This window comes from Gorilla gorilla, chromosome 19 (assembly GCF_029281585.2).
Source record: "Gorilla gorilla gorilla isolate KB3781 chromosome 19, NHGRI_mGorGor1-v2.1_pri, whole genome shotgun sequence".
In the NCBI taxonomy this organism is placed as follows: Eukaryota; Metazoa; Chordata; class Mammalia; order Primates; family Hominidae; genus Gorilla; species Gorilla gorilla.
In genome coordinates, this window is record NC_073243.2 from 17,719,479 (window position 1) to 17,746,484 (window position 27,006).

At 44.3% G+C, this 27,006-nt stretch overlaps 1 protein-coding gene across 3 annotated transcripts in view; it reads left to right on the forward strand.

Moving 5' to 3' along the window:
• Positions 1–481: 481 nt before the first annotated feature.
• Positions 482–27,006, forward strand: part of PAFAH1B1 (platelet activating factor acetylhydrolase 1b regulatory subunit 1) — a 92,804-nt gene continuing 66,279 nt past the window's right edge. The window contains exons 1-2 of one of the 3 annotated variants that reach the window (XM_055367141.2): positions 905–1,314; positions 26,494–26,592. The gene's annotated coding sequence lies outside the window, so the exon portion shown is untranslated. Of the gene's footprint in view, positions 635–858; positions 1,315–26,493; positions 26,593–27,006 lie in introns of those variants that run through there. The other 2 variants (XM_055367142.2, XM_031003203.3) reach the window with 2 other exon arrangements.

The following is a 27,006-nucleotide window of genomic DNA, read 5'->3' on the forward strand; positions in this document are numbered from 1 at the left end:
TCCCAGCTACTCAGGAGGCTGATGCAGAGAATCGCTTGAACTCGGGAGGCGGAGGTTGCAGTGAGCCGAGATCGCGCCACTGCACTCCAGCCTGGGCGACACAGCGAGACTCCGTCTCAAAAAAAAAAAAAAAAAAAAAGGAAAAAAAAAAAATCATACGTCTCTGTGTGGAATAAATTAACTACAAATCCCCAAGACGACTCTGTCATCAATATTTCAATCCATAATTTAGCAAACACACACAGACATCCCTTATAGGGATACAGTTCCAGGCCTTTCTTTGGGCATCCGTTTCGAGACCTGGAGAGACTCTGATGTCTGTGTGTGACTAAGGAGAAGAATAGCTGAATCACATCCAAAAGCGAGTCCTCCCAATTAAGAATCTATAATACAAATCAAGACAATGACAGCATTCCATCTGCCTTTTAACCTCAACAGCTCCTCCTCCCAAGCCAGCCAACCTACTCCCCTCCCTCATTCCCCCCCAAACTGGGAAATCATCTCGGAGGCCGGAGGCAGAAAGGGGCGGTAGGTGGCCGGGCCCCGCTGCCTCTCGCGCCTCCCGGGTCCCGCCACACACGGTGCCAACGGGACGCCGCGGTCGGCCGCATGAGCGCAAAAGCAGGGCAGCGAGGTGAGCAGAGCCAGAGTTCAGAGGGGGCCGCAAGTCAGACGAGGGGCTGGGAAAAAAGAGCCTCTCCCAAGGTTACAGAAGCGTGCGGAGCGTGAGAAGCAGCACCTCGCACACAGACTCGCCCGCCGGCCGGGGGGCACCGCTGAGCCGCCCGCCCGCTAGAAGGCAGCGCGGCCCCGGCCCGGCCCAGCCCGGCGCATGCGCCGCAGCCCCTCCTCCGCTCCCGGCGCCCGCCCCTCCCTCTTCCTGGCGGGTCTGGGGCGGCGGCGGCGGCGGCGGCGGCGGCGGCGCGGTGACGTCAGGGCGTTGGGGCAGCTCCTGTGACAGACTGAGCTGGAGCGGCGGGGCGGCGGCGGAGTCCGGCGGCCGGGAGAGCGAGTGAGCGAGCGGAGGAGCAGTGACACGGGAGTCTAGGGAGCGAGAAGGAGAAGGAGGGGAGCGCTCGGGCGCGAGCGAGAGAAACCGCGAGCGCCGAGCTTGGACTCGAGCCCCGGAACGGCTGAGGAGCCCGCCCGCTCCCCTCCCCTCCCCCTGCCCGGGCCCGGGCCCAGCGCGCCATCCTCCCCCCCCTCCTTCCCTCCCTCCCTCCTTCCTCCCTCCCCTGTCCCTCCCCCTCCCCCGCCGGTGGATGGGAGTGAAGGACGGAAGAGGCCCTGCGGAGGCGGCGGTGCAGCGCTCCGGTAAGGCGGCGCGGGTCTGCGCCCTCCCCTCTGTCTCCTCCACCGCGCCCGGGCGGCTGCAGGCCGGACCCGGCGGCAGGCCGGACCCGGCGGCCTGACGATGTGGCTGCGCCGGTCCCCTCCCTCCCATTCTCCCCTCCCCCTGCCTCCGCCGCCGCCTCCTCCTTCTTCTTCTCTCCTCGCTCTCAAAATGGCGGCCGCGACGGCCGTTGAGTGAGAGACCCGGAGGAGGGGGACTGTCCGGGGAGGGCGCTGCCCTCGCTCCTCTCCTCCCGGGCCCGGCTTTGGGGGCTGCCGGCGCCGCTGCGACCCCCCCCGCGGCCCTCCCCAAGAAGGGATCGCCCTCCTCCCTCGGTGACTTAGCAAGAAAAGTATTCTTGGGTTGGAAGGGCGTGGGGACCAGGTAGCTCTCTGATCTTGGGGAAAAGGATCGGCCCTGCTCTCCCCGGCCGCGGAGACGAGCACCGCAGTCCCCACCCCACCCTCAGTTATCGGCTCGGGGAGCGGCTCAGCCCCGCGCCGCCGGGGCACCCATAGGGCCTTCCAGGCATTCCGTCCCCGACTGGTCCTTAAGATGAGGTTGACCAGCGGAGGGTGGCCCACCGTCTCCCTGGCCCCCGGTGCGGCGGTCCAGCCTCAGCACCCGCCGAGGAGAGGCAGCCCGGCCCACCGAGCAATCCGCAGCATCCACCCACCGAATCTGGCAGGATTTTCTTTCTGCCACCGGCTCCTCGGTCGGGAGTTGCCTTTTGATGCTGTTAACATTCAGCTTCGAGGCTCCCTGCCATTCCCCTTCATCTAATCTCATCTCCCTGCCCCTTTGGGAAACGCAGTGCCTCTGCATATTTACCCTCTTTAGCCTCCCACATGAGAAAATGCCTTTGAGGTGGTCGACACATTTTGACTCTGCACCTCTAAACGTAACAGTAGAGGGGAAGAGGTTTTCCGTATTTAGTAGGAGAGAGCAAGGTACCATAGCTTTATATGTTATGCTACCTTTCTTCAGTGACTTAGCAAGAAACTCCTTGGGAAGAGGACAGGCAATTTTCTTTTGGGGTTTGGGCCCAATTTATATCAGTCTTTTGGTTAAGAAAATACGCCTTTGAAGAGGAGGACCAGATTTGTGGTCTCGTTCTCAATGGGCGATGTCATGCCAAGGTCCCCCCTCCCTCTTTCCTTAAGTGGCAGTCCGGACAAATAGAGATATTACTGATATTCCCATCTCTCCTTTAAGCACACAGTCTTTGAGATTCATAAGGTTTTAAAGGCCAAACAATTTGTGCCATTTTTGGCAATTCTATTTTTGTTGGGGGAGGTGGGTTATTTTGTGTGAATTTCTTTTCGAGGCTAGGGCGGAGGAGACAGTGCTTGGGCCTTTCATACCAGTAATAATGTCATCCCTCCCTTTTTGCCACAGGAGTGTTTGCTTTTTTTTTTTTTTTTTTTTTTTTTTTTTTTTTTTTTTTGCTGCAGCAGGGCTTAATTGCTGCGGGGTCCAGTCTCATAATCAGGAAAATTTCCTGTTGACTGTGTCATAGTGATGTTGAATATATAGTAAAAGCTTTTACTTAAAAAATTCTGATTTGGTTTTAAGGCATTAGCTAGCTTTTAATCTCTAATGGGTGTCTTTTAGGACACAGTTTCACAAAATAATTAGCAGTTGCAAATTGCAGTTTTTAATAAAGCAGAAGAGTAATCTGTATTTAGGGTGATTTCTTTCGTGTTCATTAATGATCATTGTTTGGATTGCTCAGAAGGGGGGAATCTCCTAAAAGAAATTGAAGGCTGGTATATATTTTAAAATCAGAAAGGAACCCAATTTTTCACTTGAAGTATTTCTGTATATGTTGATTTTGATGGAGCAAGCCCTACGTTGGTACCTCCCCCCACATCCTTTTTTAAAAAAATGGGCTAATATTTGTGGATGCTGTGAACAGCCATTGAGCCGAGAAGACTGGGTGGAGTAAGGGAGCAGAAGCTGTGAAATGCTGTATTGCCCTTTCACAGCGTCTTTCTCTTACTTATGTTTTGTAAGGTTATTTGATATGAATGGTTGCTACAACTAAGTCATTTCTCTGTCGTAAGTCTTAAAATCTAATGTTTTCCACCTTTTTTGCATGATGGGCATTGAATGATTGGAATAAAAAGCAATGTCCCTGCTTTAAAATAGACACTTATTGTCTCCTTATTTGTCCCTGTGTGTGTGTGTATATATATTAATATATAAAGATACACACACATATATCTACACTCTTGTTAATGTTTTTTATTGTTCTCGCCATATAAGTATAAATTAATGTCAAATATTTGGCAAGAAATAGGTACAGGAATACTGCAAAAATCTAAGAAAAATACTACAATTGTTTTACTTAAAACAGTAAATCTATTTGAGGTTTTAAAATAGTGAACATAAAAGATGGGGAAAAAAGGATAAGATAATTTGCATGAAAGCCCCTTCAGATCTTTTCTCTTGTGTTGCTCTTTGAAAGGGACCTTTTTGTGAGATACTGCCATAAGCTAGGGTAGGTCATTTTAATGCCCTGTATCAAGCATTCACATGAGTAGACATCTTCAAAAGAATTTCACATATAGGTGGTAAATGTGACTTTGATTAGCCTTATGAGTGCTTGTCAGTGTATGATATATTTTTACACTTTTGTTCTTTTTAATATGATTAGAAAGTAGAAGGGTTATTATGGTGAGGAAATGAGTAAGGTTGGGAATGATAATTCACTGTATTATGTGTCTGACATATCCCTATTCCTACTGTTTGTAGAATATCAAAACACACTAAGGTCCAGGTGCAGTGGTTCACGCCTGTAATCTCAGCACTTTGGGAGGCCAAGGCAGGTGGATCACCTGAGGTCAGGAGTTCGAGACCAGACTGACCAATATGGTGAAACCCTGTCTCTACTAAAAATACAAAAAAATTAGCCACGTGTTGTGCCATGCGCCTGTAATCCCAGCTGCTGGGGAGGCTGAGACAGGAGAATAGATTGAACCCGGGAGGCGGAGGTTGCAGTGAGCCGAGATCGTGCAGCACTGTACTCCAGCCTGGGCGACAGAGCAAGACTCTGTCAAAAACAAACAAACAAAACCCCACACACTGAGTGGTGATTTTTCAGTAGATTGTTAATCAGGAGCTTAAGATAATTTGACTTAAGTAAAAGAGCTTTAGTTCCAAGTGTATGTAGTGTTTCTTGATACATGTTGGAGAATCTTAGGCTTAATTTGGAGATTAATTTTTAAAATTATTCATAGTTCTGTATACAACTCTTAATGAGATTGGAAGGAATTTTTTAGTACAATTTTTTGTTACCTGTTTTTCCAGATAAAATATCTCTAGTGTAAAGAGATTTTGAGATGTTTCTGGGAAGGAAAAATCAGAATCATAATTTATGCTTTTCTAGCTAGAACATCCGTGTCTTTTTTTTTTTTTTTTTGAGGTGAAGTCTTGCTCTGTTGCCCAGGCTGGAGTGCAGTGGGGTGATCTCAGCTCACTGCAACCTCTGCCTTCTGGGTTCAAGCGATTCTCCTGCCTCAGCCTCTCGAGTAGTTGAGATTACAGGTGCCTGCCACTACACCTGGCTAATTTTTGTATTTTTAGTGGAGATGGGGTTTCACCATGTTGGTCAGGTTGGTCTGGAACTCCTGACCTCGTGATCCGCCCGCCTCTGCCTCTCAAAGTTCTGGGATTACAGATGTGAGCCACCACACCCTTCCCTATTTTCTATTTTTTAAAAATAATATAAATGTTTCTCTCTCAGTTGTATACTAAGTAACAGAGAGACAGAAAGTGTGTGTGTGTGTCTGTCTGTCTGCATATATGAGACTTTATGGCTTATATTTTAAGTATCCAGCAAAAAATAAGACCCTCTTGTTTACATGTGGTTCATGTTATTCATAATTTGTCATCTTTGTAAATAAGTCATGGATGCTATAGAAATTGTCAACATTAAGATGAAGATGTCTGGCCAGACATGGTGGCTCACACTTACAATCCCAGAACTTTGGGAGGCCGAGGCGGGTGGATCACCTGAGGTCAGGAGTTCAAGACCAGCATGGCCAACATGGTGAAACCCCGTCTCTACTAAAAATACAAAAAAATTAGCCGGGCGTGGTGGCGCACACCTGTAGTTCCAGCTACTGGGGAGACTAAGGCAGGAGAATTGCTTGAACCCGGGAGGCGGAGGTTGCAATGAGCCGAGATCGCACCATTACGCTCCAGCCTGGGCAACAAGAGCAAAACTCCGTCTCAAAAAAAAAAATAAATAAATAAAAATAAGATGAAGATGTCTTAAAAAACCCAAAGCAAAATATTAGGGCAGAGTGAATTTTCAATATCTTCCCATTGAGTTCTAAAGCAGTGAGTCATGCGCTCTTTGGCCAAAGGGACTTGAGGCTCGGTTAGTTTTAAACCAAGCTGGCCATTTCTGCTTGTGGTCCTAAAATATTTTTTACTTGCCTCTAAGTCCCTGTTAACGAAAATATTTCATTATGACAGGTAACTTATTTTTACGTGCTTTGGAAAGAGGGAAATAGTTAAGTTTTGAAGTGGAAATTCTTTGCCACTGTTTTTATTATGTCATCTACAATACAACTGTTACTTTTTTTTTTTTTTTTACTTAGAAAGTTGCTCTATTTAAAATAAAACTAATGGTATACAATACGAGTTCTGAAAAAAAGACAGACCTACCGTTCTCCAGAAGATGCTTAGCTGTAAATTGAATCCTCGTCATTGAAGGTCAAACATTTTGAGAAATCTGTATTTCATGAAGAAAGATGCTGTATTATGTAAGCGTAATAGTTAACTGCAGTGAAGGCTTTTTGGATTGTTCTTTGTTGCTGGTTTGGTATGGCACTTTTTGGCTAGTCATTGAAATGGAACCTTAGTTTAACTTCTGTTACATATGTAATTTTTAACCTTGGCATGGCAGTTAGAGAATTCAATTGATATTTATGAAATGCTTTATATTCATTGGTGGCAGGCATCATAAGCACTTATTATTTTATTTCTTGTTTTCTTTTTAAAAGATGGTGGCTTCTTGTTGAAACTTACCTAGATAGGACTAATCTGCATTTGTCAAGGATACTTCTGGAACGGTACTCTCTATTGTCTTTTAACATTGTCATAAACGTTTCTCTAGAACTTTCTAAATATTGAGCTTGGTACTGATTTTCATTTGTTGTTCTGCCAGCTACTTTTTGAGGTAGATTGGTATTTTTATGGATGAGAGAACTGAAATCCAGAGAATTTCTTTTCCTGTCAAATGTTAGGTTAGTGACTAGAATAAGGTAAATATTGCAGTCACAGAACTCTTGGGTACTGCTTTGTAAAATCACACATTCCTTCTTTCTATAACGATTGGACTCCTTAATCTTTGTTAAATGGTGAAAGTTGGTGGTATTTATTGCCTGCATCATTTAAATTGGCATTTATTAACATATGGTCTTGTATTGTTGACTGCTTTGCATGCATAAGGCTTTTGGCATTTGAGTAGCTTCTCCCAAAAAATGCCTAATACTGCTTTACAGATAGTATTAATAAGTAAATAAGTACTAGTTGCATTTGACTGAATGGTTATGTGAAAGGAAATGTGCTATCCTAAAGATCTTTGTAATAGTTGACTCCAGTGATCTCAAGAGAATTAAGGTGATGGAGGAAAGAGTGGCTGCATTTTGTATACAGAGATTTTATATTCTCTGAGGGAACAGGGTTACACTTTGACAGAATTCTTAAGTATAAAAAGTGAATTAACTCAACTGGACAAATTACCTATACATTTTGATTATCTGCTTTTGGGGCTCTTATGTTGACAAGAATTGACAGTTAACTGAGGCCATTAAGAAATTTTCTGAGACTTTTTACAAAAGTAAAATTAAGAATCTTTGAACATTTTAAGAAATTTAATTTTTGAAAGCATTGTAGAAAGTTATATGTTTATTAAAATTTTACAGTGTGGATTAATCCATTTTTCACTTTTTTTTTTGTTTGTTTGTTTGAGGTAAGAGTCTCACTCCATCACCCAGGCTGGAGTGCAGTGTCTCGATCTCAGCTCACTGCAACCTCCACCTCCTGGGTTCAAACGATTCTGCCTCAGTCTCCCGAGTAGCTGGGACCACAGGCACATACCACCACAGACGGCTAATTTTTGTATTTTTACTAAAGAACTCCTGGCCTCAAGTGATCCACCCGAGTTGGCCTCCCAAAGTGCTGGGATTACAGGTGTGAGCCACCACACCCAGCCCAATCCATTTTTAATCTAAGGTAAAGATAGAAGAGTTTGTTTTATGGGTTGGGCACTGTGGTTCATGCCTGTAATCCCAGGACTTTGGGAGGCCAAAGTGGGCAGAAGGTGATCAGGAGTTCCAGACCAGCCTGGCCAATGTGGTGAAACCCTGTCTCTACTAAAAACACAAAAATTAGCCAGGTGTGGTGGTGGGCGCCTGTAATCCCAGCTACTTGGGAGGCTGAGACAGGAGAATTGCTTGAACCCGGGAGGCGGAGGTTGCAGTGAGCCGAGATCGTGCCATTGCGCTCCAGCCTGGGCAACAAGAGTGAAGCTATCTCAAAAAAACAAAAAAAAGAAAGAATATGTTTTATAATATACTAGTGTTTTATCTATTTCTTTTCACATTTTTATTTTATAAGAAATATGCTAACTACAAAAGAAAGAAGATGGAGATAAATGAGTCAGATGTTTTGATTATTCAGTATTTTGGTTAACTTTTTCTTTTTGAGACGGACTCTCACTGTGTTGCCCAGACTGTAGTACGGTGGTGCGATCTCGGCTCACTGCAACCTCCGCCTCCTGGGTTCAAGAGATTCTCCTGCCTCAGCCTCCCTAGTAATAGCTGGAATTACAGGCATGTGCCACCACACCCGGCTACTTTTTTATTTTTAGTAGAGATGGGGTTTCGCCATATTGGCCAGGCTGATCTCGAACTCCTGACCTCAGGTGATCTGCCCACTTCAGTGTCTGAAAGTGCTAGGATTATAGGCATGAGCTATCATGCCTGGCCTTGGTTAACTTTTTATGGGTGAGGAAAGGCTATACATTTAGCATTGTCAGAGAAAATGAAATAAGCTGTTGACTAAACTCATACATGAATATTTATTTATTATTTATTTATTTATTTATTTATTTTTCGAGACTGAGTCTCGTTCTTATCGCCCAGGCTGGAGTGCAATGGTGCAATCTTGGCTCACTGCCGCCTCCGCCTTTTGGGTTCAAGTGATTTTCCTGCCTCAGCCTTCGGAGTAGCTGGGATTACAGGCATCCGTCACCATGCCCAGTGAAGTTTTTTGTATTTTTAATAGAGATGGGGGGTCTCTGTTGGCCAGGCTGGTCTCGAACTCCTGACCTTGTGATCTGCCCACCTTGGCCTCCCAAAGTGCTAGGAGTACAGGCATGAGCCACCGTGCCCAGCCACACCTGGCTAATTTTTGTTTTTTGTTTTTTGAGATGGAGTCTCACAATCTTGTTGCCCAGGCTGGAGTGCAATGGCGTGATCTTGGCTTACTTCAACCTCTGCCTCCTGGATTCAAGCAATTCTCCTGCCTCAGCCTCCCGAGTAGCTGAGATTACAGGTGCCTGCCAGCATACCTGGCTCATTTTTCTATTTTTAGGAGAGATGGAGTATCACCATGTTGGCCAGGCAGGCCTTGAACTCCTGACCTCAGGTGATCCTCCTGCCTCGGCCCACCAAAGTACTGGGATTACAGGCATGCACCACGGCGCCCGGCCTAATTTTTCTATATTCTGTAAGAGGTGAGGTCTCGCCATGTTGCCCAGGCCAGTCTCAAACTCCTAGCCTAAGCAAACTGCCTCAAGCCATCTGCTCACCTTTACCTCCCAATGTGCTGGGATTACAGGCATGAGCCACTCAGCCTAAGAAAAAATATTTTTAAAGTTGACAAATGTAGAAATGAGCTAAGATTTGTCAAAGGGATCAATAAGTAATGAAATATTCTGGTTATCAAAGTTTATCATATATGAATGAACAGTGAAAAAATTGGAAATAACAGAATTAACAAATTTTAATTTGTCTTTAATGGTTCAGCAGTCACTTAAAAATTTTTACAGTATTACCATGATGCTATAGTCTTTATCATCACAAATCCCAACGTAAAGATAAAAAAAACCCCACATAATAAAATCATTATTCAAGCTTTCTGGCTCTTCGACTTGGGCTAAATAAGTGTTCTGCATAATGGTATGTCCTTAAAGAGAAATTATCTCCACCTACTAAAAAAAAAAAAAAAAACAGCGAGGGCCTATCAATTTGAGAGTTTAAACAGGCCTGTGGTTCGCATTTTTATGGAAGCATCATAGTACAACCCCAAGACATCAAATGTCACTAGCACAGAAGACATCTATGATCCAAAGTTCTTAGAAGAATATTACTTTTAAAAACATTAGAAATAATACTTTACGTGGGACTCAACCTTGACTCTTCTTTCTTCCTCTATATCCAATCAATTACCTTGTCTTGCCAATTTTACCTCCTTGATATTTGTTGAGTTAGTCCCCTTCTATCCATACTTACCATTACTGCTACTACCATCATAGTTCACATAATCTCTTACCCAACTAATTTCACATAGTCTCTCTAAATTCAGTCTTGTCCTGTTAACGTCTTTCTGCTACATAGTCCCCAGTCATCTATCTAAAATGCAATCTGACCATATCACACTTCCCTACTTAAAAAGAACCCTTCCTTGGCTCCCTTTGTATTTATTTAACAAATATTTACATAGCACTTACTAATACGCCAGGCACTGTTTTAAGTGCTTTACAAGTATTCGTTTACTCCTCACAACATTCTAGGAGAATTTAGCGAGCCCTTTGTAACAGCTTTGTAAGTAGCAGAGCTGAAAGTTGAACCTCAGGTACTGAGGCTCCACAGTTGGGGCTTTCAGCCACCGTACTGTGCTGACTCCCTCTTTCCTATAGTCCACATACTTTAACACAGTTTGCTAGGTCTTCAGTCACTTCAAGTTTCATTTCTAATCAAGCCCCACCTTGCTCACACTCTAATATATATATGCTTTCTCCCTCCCCACTTTGTGATCTTTGTGATTCTACTCCTGCTGTCCTCTCTGTCTAGAGCAACTTGTAGTATCTCAGAACAGAGTGCAGTGAATACATTTTGACAAAAGAATGATTTTTTTTTTGAGACAGGGTCTGGCTCTGTTGCCCGGGCTGGAGTGCAGTGGCTAACTACAACTCTGCAAATCCTGGGCTCAAGCAATCTTCTTGCCTCAGCCTCCTGAGTAGCTGGGTCTGCAGGCCCGCGCCACCATGCCTGGGTAATTTTTGTATTTTTCAAAATACAGGCCAGGCGCGGTGGCTCACGCCTGTAATCCCAGCACTTGGGGAGGCCGAGGCAGGTGGATCACCTGAGGTCAGGAGTTCGAGACCAGCCTGGCTAACATGGTGAAACCCCGTCTCTACTAAAAATAAAAAAATTAGCTGAGCATGGTGGTAGATGCCTGTAATCCCAGCTACTTGGGAGGCCGAGGCAGGAGAATTGCTTGAACCCAGGAGGCAGAAGTTGCAGTGAGTTGAGATTGCACCACTGTACTCCAGCCTGGGCAAAAAGAGCAAAACTTTTGTCTCAAGGAAAAAAAAAAAGTGTGTATATATGTATACACACACACGTTTTTGTTTTTATGCAGTTTCATAAGAAGGGGGAAAATCTTGATTGACATTGGGTAATTTGAAATTTTCTCCAGATTCTTTTTTTTTTTTTCTGGACATGGAGTCCCTCTCTGTCGCCTAGACTGGAGTGCAGTGGCACGATCTCGGCTTACTGCAGCCTCCACCTCCCAGGTTCAAGTGCTTCTGCCTCAGCCTCCTGAGTAGCTGGGATTACAGGCATGCGCAACCACGCTCGGCTAATTTTTGTATTTTTAGTAGAGATGGGGTTTCACCATGTTGGTCAGGCTGGTCTCAAACTCCTGACCCCGTGATCCTCCCACCTTGGCCTCCCAAAGTGCTGGGATTACAGGCGTGAGCCATCGCGCTTGGCCAGATTCTTTTTATTTTCTTTTTTGAGACGGAGTTGAGGTCTTGTCGCCCAGGAGTGCAATGGCGTGATCTTGGCTCACTGCAACCTCCACCTCCCAGGTTCAAGAGATTTTCCTTCCTCAGCCTCCCGAGTAGCTGGGATTACAAGTGTGTGCCACCACACCTGGCTAATTTTTGTATTTTTAGTAGAGATGGAGTTTCACCACATTGGCCAGGCTGGTCTCCAACTCCTCACCTCAAGTGATCCCCCCGCCTCGGCCTCCCAAAGTGCTGAGGTTACAGGTGTGAGCCACCGCATCCTGCTGAGATTCTTAATAAAATGATTAAATGGATAGGAAAATCAGTGTACTTGGTATTTTAAAGCTGTCCTGAGTTGTTATGGTATACCTTGTATGTGATCTGTGTCATTTAGGCTATTTCAGGGCCCATCAAATCTACACACTAAAGACAGCCAAGAGATGATACTTGAACTGAATCTTGAAGAATGAATAATTGGGCCAGGTGTGGTGGCTTACACCTGCAATCCCAGCACTTCGAGAGGCCGAGGTGGGTGGATCACTTGACATCAGGAGTTCGAGACCAGCCTGGCTAACATGGTGAAGCCTGTCTCTACTAAAAATACACAAATTAGCCGGGCCTGGTGGTGCATGCCTGTAATCCCAGCTACTCGGGAGACTGAGGCTGGAGCATCGCTTGACCCAGGAGGAGTATTGGAGTGAGCCGAGATGGCGGCCACTGCACTCCAGACTGCTGAGCGACAACAAGACTCTGTCTCAAAAAAAAAAAAATAATTGGAGTGAACGTGGGAGGTCATTTTAGGTGGAGGGAACAGCAACATAAATAGTCACAGAAGCATGAGAAACTATTTTATGTATGCTGGTAATAGTTTGGCAGAGGGGATTGTAGAATTTGAGGTTGGAGAGGCACGTCTGAGCCAGATTGATAGAATTTGTATATTCTGTGTAGCTTGTAAGCAAGTTGGAAGTCATTAAACAATTTCAGGCAAAAACAAGCATTATGAGATGATGTGTATTTTAGAGAGATTATGCAGGTGGCAATGAGGAATGTGGATTTTGGAGGTCATGTAGACTTTTTCAGAAAATAATGATTAGTGCTTGAAGCAAGACAGTGACATTGAATGTTGTTGAGTGGAGAAAGGTTTAGGAGGTCCGGTTGTGAATGAGTAGTGTGATGGGGAGAGGCAAGTTTAAACAATTCAGATTTGTAGTTTGGGTGACTGAGTGGAACTGAGAAACGAGGTGTTATTAGCCATAGGAGAGAATAAGAGGAGGAGTTGTGTAGAATATTACATAAAGCAGCCAGAAAAATGTTCCTGAACCACGGTGTTCAAGTCACTTTGTTGCCAAAAACCCATCATCAGCTTTTTACTGTCTTTAATGAAAATGCAAAGAACACAATGGCAAAATATGGTACTGAATAGGTGTTTATTGAATCCTAAATGGGCACTCAGAGACTTCTCTTACATGTCCTGGCTTTTCATCCTGTTTCTTATTGCCTTCCATGTCTACTGTGATTCAGCTTTGGGAAGATATTTTCTGTTCCTTTTGCTGCTTTGACTCCCTGCCCCGCCCCCCTTACTTACGCTTCAAATCTGCCTACCAGGTTTTCCATTTCCAGGCAGTCTTTTCTAATTTTTCCACCTGGAAGAAACTTTCTTTTCTCTGAGTTCGTAATCTTATAATAAGTACCTATTTTTCTCTTCTTGTAGCGTATATAAAATGTATTATCTGACTTGTCAAGTGAGTTGATGCATTTAAAGAGCCTAGGAATGGTACCTAGAACATAGTAAGTACTCAATAAATATTGTTATTATGGTGATGATTGACGATGATTAAGATGAGGTGACCTTTGCTTTCTGCTTTCTTGTGATGGCAAAAATGATTTGTTGTCTGTCCTTGGACACTAGGGAAGCAAAGTCTTTTACTTTGCTTATGTATATAAAAGTACAAAAGTGAAATTATTCTTGAGCTGTAGGAGAGAGATATACAAAGGTAGACAAGCCCTTAAATATTGACGATTTTGTTAAGCTTCACCACAGCTGTTTGAGGTAGGTGGTATATTAGTCCCTTTTTAAAAATGGGTAAATAGGCTTAGGAAGTTTGTAGATTTCCCCCAGGTCACACAGTTTGTAAGGAGCCAGATTGATATATGAATCTTAACTATTCGACTCCAAAATTCTTCACAGGAGGGCTTCATGTGTGTAGGACTTACGCTTCAGGGCTTTCATTTATGTATCCAACTTGTTACCTGTCAGAAAGCCTATCATGAGACCTATGCCCAATGGAAAAAAAGTGCTTTTTGAGTTTTCTTTAATTTTTTTTTTGGAGACGAAGTTTCACTCTTGTCGCCCAGGCTGGAGTGCAATGACGCTATCTTAGCTCACTGCAACCTCTGCTTCCTGGGTTCAAGCAGTTCTGCCTCAGCGTCCTGAGTAGCTGGAATTATGGGCGCCTGCCACCAAGCCAAGCTAATTTTTGTATTTTTAGTAGAGATGAGGTTTCACCACGTTGGCCAGGCTGGTCTTGAACTCCTGACTTCAGGCCCGCCTTGGCCTCCCAAAATGCTGGGATTACAGGTGAGCCACCATGCCTGGCTAAAATTTTATTTTGTGTATTTACAGTTTAATTTGTTTTCTATTTTTATTAGGGAATATGTTAAATGTTAAAAGTACCTGCAGTAGTAAAACAGAATAGCCATATAACTATTACCAGAATTGACAGATGTTAACATTTTGTCATATTTGCTTCAGAGGTTTTTTTTTTTTTTTTTTTTTTTTTTTTAGACGGAGTCTCGCTCTGTCGCCCAGGCTGGGCTGGAGTGCAGTGGCGCAATCTCAGCTCACTGCAACCTCTGCCTCCCAGGTTCACACCATTCTCCTGCCTCAGCCTCCCTAGTAGCTGGGACTACAGGTGCCCGCCACCACGCCTGGCTAATTTTTTGTGTTTTTAGTAGAGACGGGGTTTCACCATATTAGCTAGGATGGTCTCGATTTCCTGACCTTGTGATCCACCCGCCTCAGCCTCCCATGGTGCTGGGATTACAGGCTTGAGCCACCACGCCCGGCCTAGAGCTTTTTTTAAGAAGGCATTATTACAGTTATAGTTGATATCTTTTTGTATTTTGTTTTTTATTTTGAGACAGAGTCTTGCTCTGTCACCAGACTGGAGTGCAGTGGTGCAATCTCAGCTCACTGCAACCTCGGCCTCCAGGGTTCAAGAGATTTTCCTCCCTCAGCCTCCTGAGTAGCTGGGACTACAGGTGTGCACCAGCTCGCCCGGCTGATTTTTTTTTGTATTTTAGTAGAGACGGGGTTTCACCGTGTTGGCCAGGGTGGTCTCCATCTCCTGACCTCATGATCTGTCTGCCTGGGCCTCCCAAAGTGCTGGGATTACAGGTGTGAGCCACCACACCTGGCCTTTTCTTTTCTTTTTCTTTTTTCTTTTTCTTATTTTTTTTTGGAGATGGAGTCCTGCTCTATCACCCAGGCCAGAGTGCAGTGGCACCATCTCGGCTTACTGCAGCCTCCACCTCCCAGGTTCAAGCGATTGTCTGCCTCAGCCATCCGAGTGGTTGGGATCACAGGCATGTACTACCACACCTAGCTAATTTTTGTACTTTTAGTAGAGACAGGGTTTCACCATGTTGGGGCCAGGCTGGTCTCAAACTCTGGCCTCAAGTTGTCCACCTGCCTCAGCCTCCCAAAGTGCTGGGATTACAGGCGTGAATCACCACACCCGGCTTGATGTCCCTTTTGTACTTCTTTCCAATTGTGTCCACCTTCCTCTTCTCAGTAGTAAAGTTTCTCCTAAATGTTGTATATAGCCCTTCGTTCCATATTTTTATGCATTTACTATATTTGGGTGTATCTATAAACAATATATAGTAGTGCTTTATAGATTGTTAGAATTTACGTGAATATTGTACTGTATATCTATATTAATCTACTTGGTTTTCTTTCCTGTTTTTTAGATGCATTATTGATATATGTAGATCTAGTTTATTTAGTTGTATAATTTCTTATGTATGATACCATATTTTCTTTTTCTTTTTTTTTTTGTGAGACAAAGTCTCACTCTGTTGTCCAAGCTGGAGTGCAATGGCACAGTATCGGCTCACTGCAACCTCCACCTCCCGGGTTCAAGCGATTCTCCTCCCTCAGCCTCCTGAGTAGCTGGGACTACAGACACGCACCACCATGCTCGGCTAATTTTTGTATTTTTAGTAGAGATGGGGGTTTCACTATGTTGGCCAGGCTGGTCTCGAACTCCTGACCTCGTGATCCACTGGCCTCAGCCTCTCAAAGTGCTGGGATTACAGGCGTGAGCCATCACACCTGGCCCTATACCATATTTTCTTTATGTTTAGACTACAGAAATGGGCAATTAGGTTGTTTACAGCTTTTTACTATTACAGACGATGCTGCAGTGAACATAAGGAAGGTGTTTGCTAGTGAGATGATATGATGTGTTTACTTGGGCTGGGTGTGGTGGCTCACAACTGTAATCTCAACACTTTGGGAGGCCAAAGCAGGGGATTGCTTGAGGCCAGGAATTTGGCACCAGCCTGGGCAACATAGTGAGACCCTGTCTCTACAAAAAACAAATTAGCCGGATGTGGTGGCATGTGCCTGTGGTCCCTGTGAGCTGTGCTTGTGCCTCTGCACTCCAACCTGGACCACAGGGTGCGACCTCATCTCTAAAAATAAAAAATGATTTGTTTGTCTTTGCACTGCAGAATTCACCCTTAGGTTAATTAAATAAAATATTTCTTCTTTGGTAATATTTATGCTTCGAGCTGAATAAAGAGAATGGATAATATTATTGCATCAATTTTAGACCATAAATTCCTAAACTTCATTCTGTTTTCTTCCGTCTCTTCAACCATTCAAACATATTTATTCATTATCTAGCCAGGGGTTGAATACTGGCAGCCTTGTATTTCTCTTTGCATTGATGGTTAACATTTTTTTGAGCCAACATTTAAAAACTAGCGTTTTACATAAAGTCTCTATTTTCTGCTTATCCTGAAAAATTAGGAGCTCTGTCAACAGGCAGCCCACATTTTCCCATGACAGCAGTTAACCTAAGCTGAATTACAGCTGCCTTCTTGAATTTTGTTTCCCCCTGCTGGAGATGGGGTCTCACTCTGTTGCTGGGGCTGGTCTCAGACTCCTGGGCTCAAGTGATCCCCCTGCCTCGGCCTGCCAGAGTTGTGGGATTGCAGGAGTGAGCCACCGCGCCCGGCTCCAGCTGCCTGCCTTTAGATGAGCATACGCTCTCCAGTGGAACAAGTTGCCGGTCCTCCCTGTTGGTGTTTATTATTGCCCTTGTGTTGTTTTTGGTGGACAGATACTTCTCTGTTGATGATGTTTCTTTCAAAAATGAAAAAAAGTATAGCTTGACAGCTGTAGTATTCAAGAAAAGTAGAAAAGAGCATATTTTTCTGGAAATGAACATTTTTTTTTTGAGACGGAGTCTCACTGCGTTGCCCAGGCTGGAGTGCAGTGGCGCTGTCTCGGCTCCTGCAACTTCTGCCTCCCAGGTTCAAGCGATTCTCATGTCTCAGCCTCCCGAGTAGCTGGGATTAGAGGCGCCTGCCACCAGGCCCGGCTAATTTTTGTATTTTTAGTAGAGACGGGGTTTCACCATGTTGGTCAGGCTAGTCTCGAACTCCTGACCTCGTGATCCGCCCGCCTCGGCCTCCCAAAGCGCTGGGATTACAGGCGTGAGCCACCGCGCCCGGCTGAAATGAAGAATATTTTAATATATATATATTTTAAGACAGAGTCCTGCTCTGTCGCCCATGCTAGAGTGCAGTGGCACGATCTCGGTTCACTGCAGCCTTTGCCTCCTGGGTTCAAGCAATTCTCGTGCCTCAGCCTCCCAAGTCGCTGGGATTATGGGCGTGTGCTACCATGCCCTGCTAATTTTTGTATTTTTAGTAGAGGCAGGGTTTCGCCATGTTGGCCATCTGGTCTTGAACTCCTGGCCTCAAATTATTTGCCCACCTCAGCCTCCCAAAGTGGTCAGATTACTGGCGTGAGCCACTGTGGCTGGCCAGTAATTTTGTTTTTAATTGAACTTTGAAAACGCAGTTCTATCATTGGTGTTCTATTTCTAGCCGACTCAGACTTTCACCTGGCAAGTTGGTCTCTGTATTTGATTTGTAACTCCTTATTTAAAGCAATTTATGAGGATGCATAAAACTACAAAATGCCTCAGATAAAAGTAAGGAGAAAGAAGAAACAAAAACAAAAGATAAAGATAAAGTCAAGTCAGGATGTAGGCCAAAAAGGTTTATTATAATTTTCTTCCTACAGGCAGAGCACAGATTTGACTCTGAGCTTTCTAGGAACCAGCAGGAGAGAAAAACTTGGTAGTTTATTTTTTTACAGTGTCCTTAAGATACAAAATAACTAGATAGTTCAGAAAGATAACTAACCACTTGGCACTATCAGGCTAGAGCAGGAGTGTCCAATATTTTGACTTCCCTGGGCCACATTGGAAGAAAAAGAATTGTCTTGGGCTACATGTAAAATACACTAACGATAGTTGATGAGCTTAAAAAAAGTCACAAAAAAATGTCAGTGTTTTAGGAAAGCTTACGAATTTGTGTTGGGCCACATTCAAAGCCGTCCTGGGCCGTGGGTAGCACAAGCTTGGGCTAGAGTTTCTCATGGGGCTCTCATAAAGAGGATTATGTTGTAATTATTATTATCCTCTTCAACATCTTTAAGGTAGATGGATGACAAGTATTTAAGTAGTCTTAGTGTGGGAGACCAATTACATCACATGAGTCAGTCTGAAAGAGTGGATAGATTTGTCTTTCAGTGTCTGATGAGTGGATGAGTTTCCCTCAACCCAGCTTTTTAACCTCCTTGGCAGGTACCTCCATACATCAAGTACAGACCATTCATATGTAGGATTTAAATTACCCTGTGAAAATCTAATTTTACCCAGAATAGAATTTGTGGGAGTGACTGTACATGAAAATTCTTGTTAGAAAATAATTTCAAATCTTCTTCATCCTTGTCTGTCTTCTTCTCTGTAATTCGAAGGTGGGTAGAGAATATTCTTCCAGAATATCCAAAAGTGGTAAAAACATTAAGAAATATAGAAAAAGGCCAGGCGCGGTGACTCATGCCTATAATCTCAGCACTTTGGGAGACTGAGGCAGGCGGATCATGAGGTCAGGAGTTCGAGACCAGCCTGACCAATATGGTGAAACCCTATCTCTACTAAAAATACAAAAATTAGCCGAGCGTGGTTGTGCGCGCCTGTAGTCCCAGCTACTCAGGAGGCTGAGGCAGGAGAATCGCTTGAACCTGGGAGGCAGAGGTTGCAGTGAGCCGAGATCACGCCATTGTACTCCAGCCTGGGTGACAGAGCAAGACTGTCTCGGGGCAAAAAATAAAAATAAAAAAAAAAGAAAGAAATACAGAAAAGGGGTCCAGGACACAGCTGTGGTTTATATTGCTAGAAGTTGCTTCAGCAGAAGACCCGTGAATCAGGACTCATGCTGGTTTTCAGCATAGATTAAATGTAAGGAGAGGTTTGGTTTTTTGTTTGTTTTGAGTCGGAGTCTCGCTTACTTTTTCTTTTGAATTTAAAAAAAGAAGAGTGAGAGTACGTCTTTACTTTCTCAGAACACAGTAAGTTTTGATCTTAGTTTTTACTAGGATGCCTACAGTAGTTGTTTAGAAACACTAATTACCATGAATTTGGTCAGGATACAATGAACAGCGTGTCAAGGGTTGTTGAGGCAACATCAGGGCAGATAATTACAGTGTATTGTGAGAAGTGGTGAATACGTGTATGTATGAAGTACTATGAAGTCACAGAAGAGGTGGTTACTCTGTGTTCGCTTGATTGTTTGGGGTCAAAACTAGTGAGAATGGTAACTAAACCCGCAAGTTCTGCTGTTTATGCTAGCTGCTGAGAGGCTTGCTAATGGTGTTTAAATATCATTGATAGCTATTAGGTTGAACCATTATTGGCAGTTTTTAATGGTTTAACCCTAGTAGTATCTTGGTATGACGATTTAAAAGGTATTTTATTTTTTGCCAATACTGTTTGACAGTTGTTGAATAATTGATATTTTGTTAAAGCTTTGAATATTGAATAAATGTGCCATTTTGGGAAAATGGCATTTTTTTTTTTTTTTGAGACTGAGTCTCATCGCCCAGGCTGGAGTGCAGTGGAATGATCTCCACTCACTGCAACCTCCACCTCATGGGTTCAAGTGATTCTCCTGCCTCAGTCTCCCAAGTAGCTAGGACTACAGGTGCGCACCACCACGCCTGGCTAATTTTTTGTATTTTTTAGTAGAGACGAGGTTTTGCCATGTTGGCCAGGCTGGTCTCAAACTACCGACCTCAGGTGATCTGCCCACCTCAGCCTCCCAAAGTGCTGGGATTAAAGGTGTGAGCCACCATGCCCGGCCTATCTTCCCGACAATCTTGTGAAATAGATACTACTATTAAAAGTAGCTGTATCAGATAATTTCTAGATGTGAGAGGGTTCGCCAACTATAGCTAGCAAGTCAAATCCTGCTGTTTATATTTTGAGAAGGGGACTCTATCCCCCAAGCTGGAGTCCAGTGGCCTGAACACGGCTTCTCTGCAGCCTTGACTTCCTAGGCTCAAGCAATCCTCCTGCCTCAGCCTCCTACGTAGCTGGGGTCACAAGATGCGCACCACTACGCCTGGCTGTTTTTGATTTTTTGTAGAGGTGGGGATCTCACTTTTTTGCCCAGGCTGGTCTCAGACTCCTGGGCTCAAGTGATCCTCCTGCCTCGGCCTCCACAAGTGCTGAGATTACTGGTGTGAGCCAGCATGCCTGGCCTGCCACCTGATTTTGTACCATAAGCCTAAAAATGTTTGTTGTTTGTTTTTTTCAATTTTTAGTGGTTGAAAAATCAAAATAAAATGTTTTGTAAAATAATTTTATAAAATCCATTTGATAAATTAATAATTTGTAAAAAAAAAAAAAACTTGGGTGAAATTCAAATTTTAGTGTCCATAAAGTTTTGTTGGAACAAAACCATATCTTTTTCTTTCTTTTTTTTTCACATTTTCCTTTAAAATTTTGTTTTTGTTTTTGTTTGCATCCAAAACCGAAAGAAAGAATGCAAGCTGTGGGAGGCAGGCCATTGCATCAAGTGGTGGCTCCTGGGAGTTTGTGTGGCCCCCACCCCCCACCCACCCCTGGCCACTTCAGCACAGAGGCTAGGAAGGGTTGTGGGGCCCTGGAAGCAGAGCCAAAGTCCCATTTTCTTGCTTGGGCGAAGCTCAGCCGGCAGGGGCGTGGCCCCCTCCATAGGGGGAAGTGGCTGTCATGGAGGACAAGGGCTGCTGCTCTCCTGTGCTGAGTTCCCTCTCCGGGGCCCGCAGTGTTGGTGGCTGCAGCGGCAGAGCCATGGGGAAGCTGGCCATGTAGAAGATGTGGCCCAGGCGCCTGGCCACCTGGGCCTGGGTCTTGAGGGCAGGCCCCAGCTTCAACCCCGTGGTGGTCAGCGGGTGCTCCCCCGTCAGCAGTGGCAGGGTCTCCCTGTCGATCCCCTGCTCCCTGAAGACCCGAGTATACTCTCCACAGCCAGACAGCCGCCCCTCCACGAAGCTGCAGACATCATCCATGGTCCACTTGCTGACGTCCTCAAGGGCTGGGGCCTCCTCCCCATCCACAGAGAGTCCCCCTATGGCGCTGGGCCAGGTTCTGCTTCTGCAGGAGCTCCTGATGCCGGGCGAGCATCTCCACTCGGGCAGGGGCAGGAATCCGTAGCCTGGGATCTGGCACAGAGGTGGGGGCACTCCCAGAAAGGGGGGCCTGAAATGGGGGCCCAGGGTGATGTGAGGGGCATTCTGGGGCGACAGCAAGAGGGGGCGGCTGTGGCAGCTCCTTGTCGACAGTAGCGCAGTGAGCGGCCTCTTTATATGTTATATATTGTTTATATATTGGGTTTTTTGTTTTTTGTTTTTTTTTGAGACGTGGGTCTGGCTCTGTCGCCCAGGGTGGAGTGCAGTGATGTGATCACAGTTCACTGCTGCAGCCTCAACCTCCCAGGCTCAAGCTATTCTCCCACCTTAGCCTCCTGAGTAGCTGGGACTGCAGGTGTGTGCCACCATTCCTGGCTAATTTTTAAATTTGTGGTAGAACGAGGTCTTGCTGTTTTGCCCAGGCTGATCTCAAACTCCTGAGCTCAAGGGATCCTCATGCCTCAGCCTCCCAAAGTGCTGGATTAGTGAGCCGTGGCACTTACCTAGCCAATATATTGTTTATTGTTGCTTTCTTACTGCAGTGGCAGAAGAGTTGCTACAGAATCTGAATGGCCCACAAAACCTAAAATACTTACTATCTTTGCAGAGTTTGCTGGCCCCTGGTCTAGATACAAAGGGGAGAGAACATAAGATAGAAAGCAACAAAGTTAATATCGATGCAAAGAATGTGTCTGTATTACAACATCCCAGGAAGACTAGATAGTTATATAATGAACAAGGCAACTGTGTTTTCTTCTTGAAGGATTTTTAAAGACGACTTTTATAAAAGCTCTGTTGCCTAGGCTGGAGTGCAGTGGTGTCATCATGGCTCACCAAAGCCTTGAACTCCTGGGCTCAAGTGATCCTCCCACCTTAGCCTCCTGAGTAGCTAGGACTACAGGCACATGCCACCATGCATGGCTAAATTTTATAATTTTTTTCTTTTCTTTTTTTTTAGAGATGAGTCTTGCTGCGTTGCCCAGGCCGGTGTTAAACTTCTGGCCTCAAGCAATCCTCCCACCTCAGCCTCCCAAGGGGCAAAGATTATAGTGCACCACCACTGCAGGCCAACATTAAAGTAAATTTAAAGGAAAAAAGTGACCCACAATCTTGAAAATCATACGAAAACAGTCAATGTTTGTCCTCACATTCCTTCCCACTATTTGTGGCATATGCAGTTGGCCGTCCATATCCATGGGTTTTGTATTGTGGATTCAACCAACTCCAGATTGAAACTATTCAGACAAAATGATAGTTGTGTCAGTACTGAACATGCAGTTTTCCTGTCATTATTCCCTGAACAATACAATATAACAATTATTTACATAGCTTTTATTGTTTTTAGGTATTCTAAGTAATCTAGAGATGATTTAAAGTATATGAGAGTATGTGTGTAGGTTATATGCAAATACTAAGCCATTTTATATAAGGGATTCGAGCATTGTTTTATTGGTATCCGGGGGGTCCTGGAATGACTGTACATTTGTATAACATACAACAACTGATATCAGATAGAAAGTACAAGGAAAAAGCGATTTATGACAAAATCTAAAGTCGTAATTCAGTTTCTTTAGAACCTTCAGGTGTTCAAAATGGCTTCATTTCGAAGACAAAAGTGGGAAACTTTCTTTCTTTTTTTTGAGATGGAGTCTCACTGTGTCGCCCAGGCTGGAGTGCAGTGGTACAATCTTGGCTCACTGCAACCTCTGCCGCCCGGGTTCAAGCGATTCTCCTGCCTTAGCCTCCCGAGTAGCTGAGATTGCAGGGGCCTGCCACCGCGCCTGGCTAATTTTTCTATTTTTAGTAGAGACAGGGTTTCACCGTCTTGGCCAGGCTGGTCTCGAACTCCTGACCTCATGATCCACCTGCCTCGGCCTCCCAAAATGCTGGGATTACAGGCGTGAGCCACCGCGCCCAGCCTGAAACTTTCTCTTTTTAGAGGAGCAGTGAAGAAGTAGTCTTTGAGCACCCATCAACAAATGAACACATCTGGGATGAAGATTGTACCTAACATGTTTGATCAGTCTGGTGTGGCAATAAGGATGCACGCAGGAGGTGATAAGGAAATCCAGGAGGTGATAAGGTAGACAGACTGAGAAAGAAGACACAAGGAGAGAAAAGTAAAGAGAGGAAAGATGAGCATTAATGAGGGTGCTTACAAGCGGCAGAGGCAGTGAATACAAAAACTTAGTGGAAAGAAAGCAATGACGAAACAAGAATAGGATGAGTTCTCAGTTACCTACTTTATTCTTCAAATAGCCCTTATTCAGCACATCTTTCTTGTTTGTTGTAGAATGGAGAGCAGTTTATTACATTTGATAATCCTTGAAAGCATTAATTTGCTTGGAGGGTACCCAGGGAGTAGAGTTCAAGCAGTATGAAGAGTGAAGAATATTCATTCTGGTAGAGTTTAGTGACAGACTAAGCTTATATTAATAACGGTTCTATATTATAGAAGAATACTGCTGCTGGAGTATGGCAGTATATTAGGTTTCTCCAGAGAAGCAAGGCCAATAGGGTGTGTGTGTAGAGATTGACTGGTTGATTGATTATTGAGGAATTGGCTCCTGCTATTGTGAAGGCTTGCAAGTTCAAAATCTGTAGGGTAGGCTGACAGGCCGGGGACCTGGGGAAGAGGTGATGTTGCATCTCAAGTCCAAACGCAGTCTTTTGGCAGAATTCTATCTTACTTGGGAAATCAGTCTTTTCTTTTTCTCTTAAGGTCTTCAACTGATAGAATAAGGCCCGCCCACATTATAAAGATAATTGACTTTACTCTGAGTCTGCTGACTTAAATGTTAATCGTATCTGAAGAAATATCTTCACAGCAACATCTAAACTATTGTTTGATCAAATATACTGGGCCTAGCCAAGTTGGAATGTAAAATTAACCATCACAAGACTATAATAGAAACCATCTCATAATGTACATTTGGGACTTCTGGTGAAAGGCAAAGGGCAGACCGGGCGCGGTGGCTCACGCCTGTAATCCCAGCACTTTGGGAGGCCGAGGCGGACGGATCACGAGGTCAAGAGATCGAGACCATCCTGGCTAACACGGTGAAACCCCGTCTCTACTAAAAATACCAAAAAAAAAAAAAATTAGCCGGACCTGGTGGCGAGCGTCTGTAGTCCCAGCTACTCGGGAGACTGAGGCAGGAGAATGGTGTGAACCCGGGAGGCAGAGGTTGCAGTGAGCCGAGATCACACCACTGCACTCCAGCCTGGGCGACAGAACGAGACTCCGTCTCAAAAAAAAATGATTGCTCTTAATAAGAAAAAAACAGACATCCAGATATGACTTGTATTGTGTTACTTAAATCTAAGTCTGATTGATTTCAAAGCCCCAAAACTATTTCTACTTTATTTCTTCAGATTTAAAGCTGTGGACCAACTATTTGCAGCACTTGCCTTTAATACTGGAGTTAGTAGATTTGAGGTCAGTAGGAATGCTTCTCAGTGAAAAAAGTGGTAGCTTAATCTTTGGCTCAAGGCTAATCGTAAAATAGAAAACATTTTCATATGTAAATTTTGGATGGGTAACTTAAATCTTGCAAAATGAATGAAGTATAGTGGTTAGCTGTAACTAATAGAAAAGCGAGGAGATGGTGAAGCTGTAAAAGAATTTTACAACTTTTTCAGTGAACCATACCTGAGCACAGTCCATCCCTCAGTGATTTTACCATACTGATAAACCAACCTGATCTCTTTTTTTGTTTTTATTACCTGCTGACAGCAGATGCTAGTGAATCATAGATGGGCCTCCAAGCTGAAGCGGAATAAGAAGTAGATGTGTTAAAGTCTCAGTGTTTGAGGCCAGGCATGGTGGCTCACGCCTGTAATCCCAGCACTTCGGGAGGCTGAGGCAGGCAGATCACTTGAGGTGAGGAGTTTGAGACCAGCACAGACAACATGGTGAAACCCCCTGTCTCTACTAAAAATGCAACATTTAGCCAGGTGTGGCGGTGGGTGTCTATAATCCCAGCTACTCGGGAGGCTGAGGCAGGAGAATTGCTTGAACCTGGGAGGTGAAGGTTGTAGGGAGGGAGCGGAGATTGCGCCATTGCACTCCAGCCTGGGCAACAGAGCGAGACTCAGTCCCGCATCAAAAAACGTCTCAGTATTGGATTAAAAACTTTGATTTAGGCCGGGTGCGGTGGCTCACGCCTGTAATCCCAGCACTTTGGGAGGCTGAGGTGGGTGGATCACGAGGTCATGAGCTCGAGAGCAGCCTGCCCAACATGGTGAAATCTTGCCTCCACTAAAAATACAAAAAATTAGCTGGGCGTGGTGGTGGGCACCTGTAATCCCAGCTATTCGGGAGGCTGAGTCAGGAGAATCACTTGAACCTGGGAGATGGAGGTTGCAGTGAGCCGAGATTGCGCCACTACACTCCAGCCTGAGCGACAGAGCAAGACTCTGTCTCAAACAAACCAGACTTTCATTTATCATTTGTAATAGTGTGAATGGGAAAAGTCTAAATTCTCTCATATCTTCAGTTATTCATACAGAGCACACGATACTTCAAGAACATGAAGTTAATCTTTTGATAAATTTTGCCACCTTTTAATCAGAAAACAATTTTAAAACTCTAGAAATTTACCTCTCTGGGTAAGAAAGGAAATACAAAGATTGATCTAAGGAAATGAAGTTACTCTTATGGAGTATTTTGTCCTTCTATGTAATCTCATGGATTTAGCTAAAGACTGGAGTCTTTTTCAGATATGTGATGCCATGATTTTATAGGAAAATTTACTTTTTTAAAAGAAATTATTTGACTGCATTATAGTATAGTGTTAATGATGGAGTTTTATTTATTTATGTTATTTATTTATTTATTTATTTTGAGACAGAGTTTCGCTCTTGTTGCCCAGGCTGGAGTGCAGTGGCATGATCTCGGCTCACTGCATCCTCCACCTCCTGGGTTCAAGTGATTCTCCTGCTTGGGCCTCACGAGTAGCTGGGATTACAGGTACTCGCTCACTTGGGAGGCCAAGGTAGGAGAATCACTTGAACCCAGGAGGTGGAGGTTGCAGTGAGGCAGGAGAATCACTTGAACCCAGGAGGTGGAGACTGCAGTGAGCCGAGATTGTACCATTGCACTCTAGGCTGGGCAATGGAGTGAGACTCCGTCTCAAAAAAAAAAAAAAAAAATTCAGAGCAACAGTCATATAACACTCCCACAGGAGATAATTCTTCACGATGTTAAACGAGAACTGTCAAAAAGTAAGCCAATTTCAGGGACTTATAAGAAAGCATGTCTCAAGTTCATTGTTTTAGCTGGGGTTTTTTGTTTGCTTGTTTTGTTTTTTGTTATTTTGTTATTTTTCTTTATTTATTTTTGAGACAGGGTCTCACTGTGTCTCCTAGGCTTTCGTGTAGCGGCGTAATCACCGCAGCTCACTGTAGACTCCAACTCCTGGGCTTAGGTGATCCTCCCACTTCAGCCTCTGGGTAGCTGGGACGTAAGTATGTACCAACCACCACACCCGGCTAATTAAAAAAAAGTATTTTGTAGAGATGGGTTTTCACTAGCTGGGACTACAAGCATGTGCCACTATGCCTGGCTAATTAAAAAAAAATTTTTTTTTGGTAGAGGTAGAGGGAAACCAAAAATTTTTTTGGTTTCACTGTGTTGCCCAGGCTGGTCTTGAACTCTTCGGCTCAATCTGCCCACCTAACCCTCCCAAAGTGCTGGGTTTACAGGTGTGAGCCACTGTGCCTGGCCCTTACCTGTGTTTTTTTTTTTTTTCTTTTTTTTTTTTCCCTCTTAGGAGATGTTCCTGAATTACCTGGGGTCTTGACTTAAAGTTCAGAACTAATTGTAATAGGTAACATATGGTACTTCTTAGTTTATAAAATTTGTTTACATTAATATCCTGC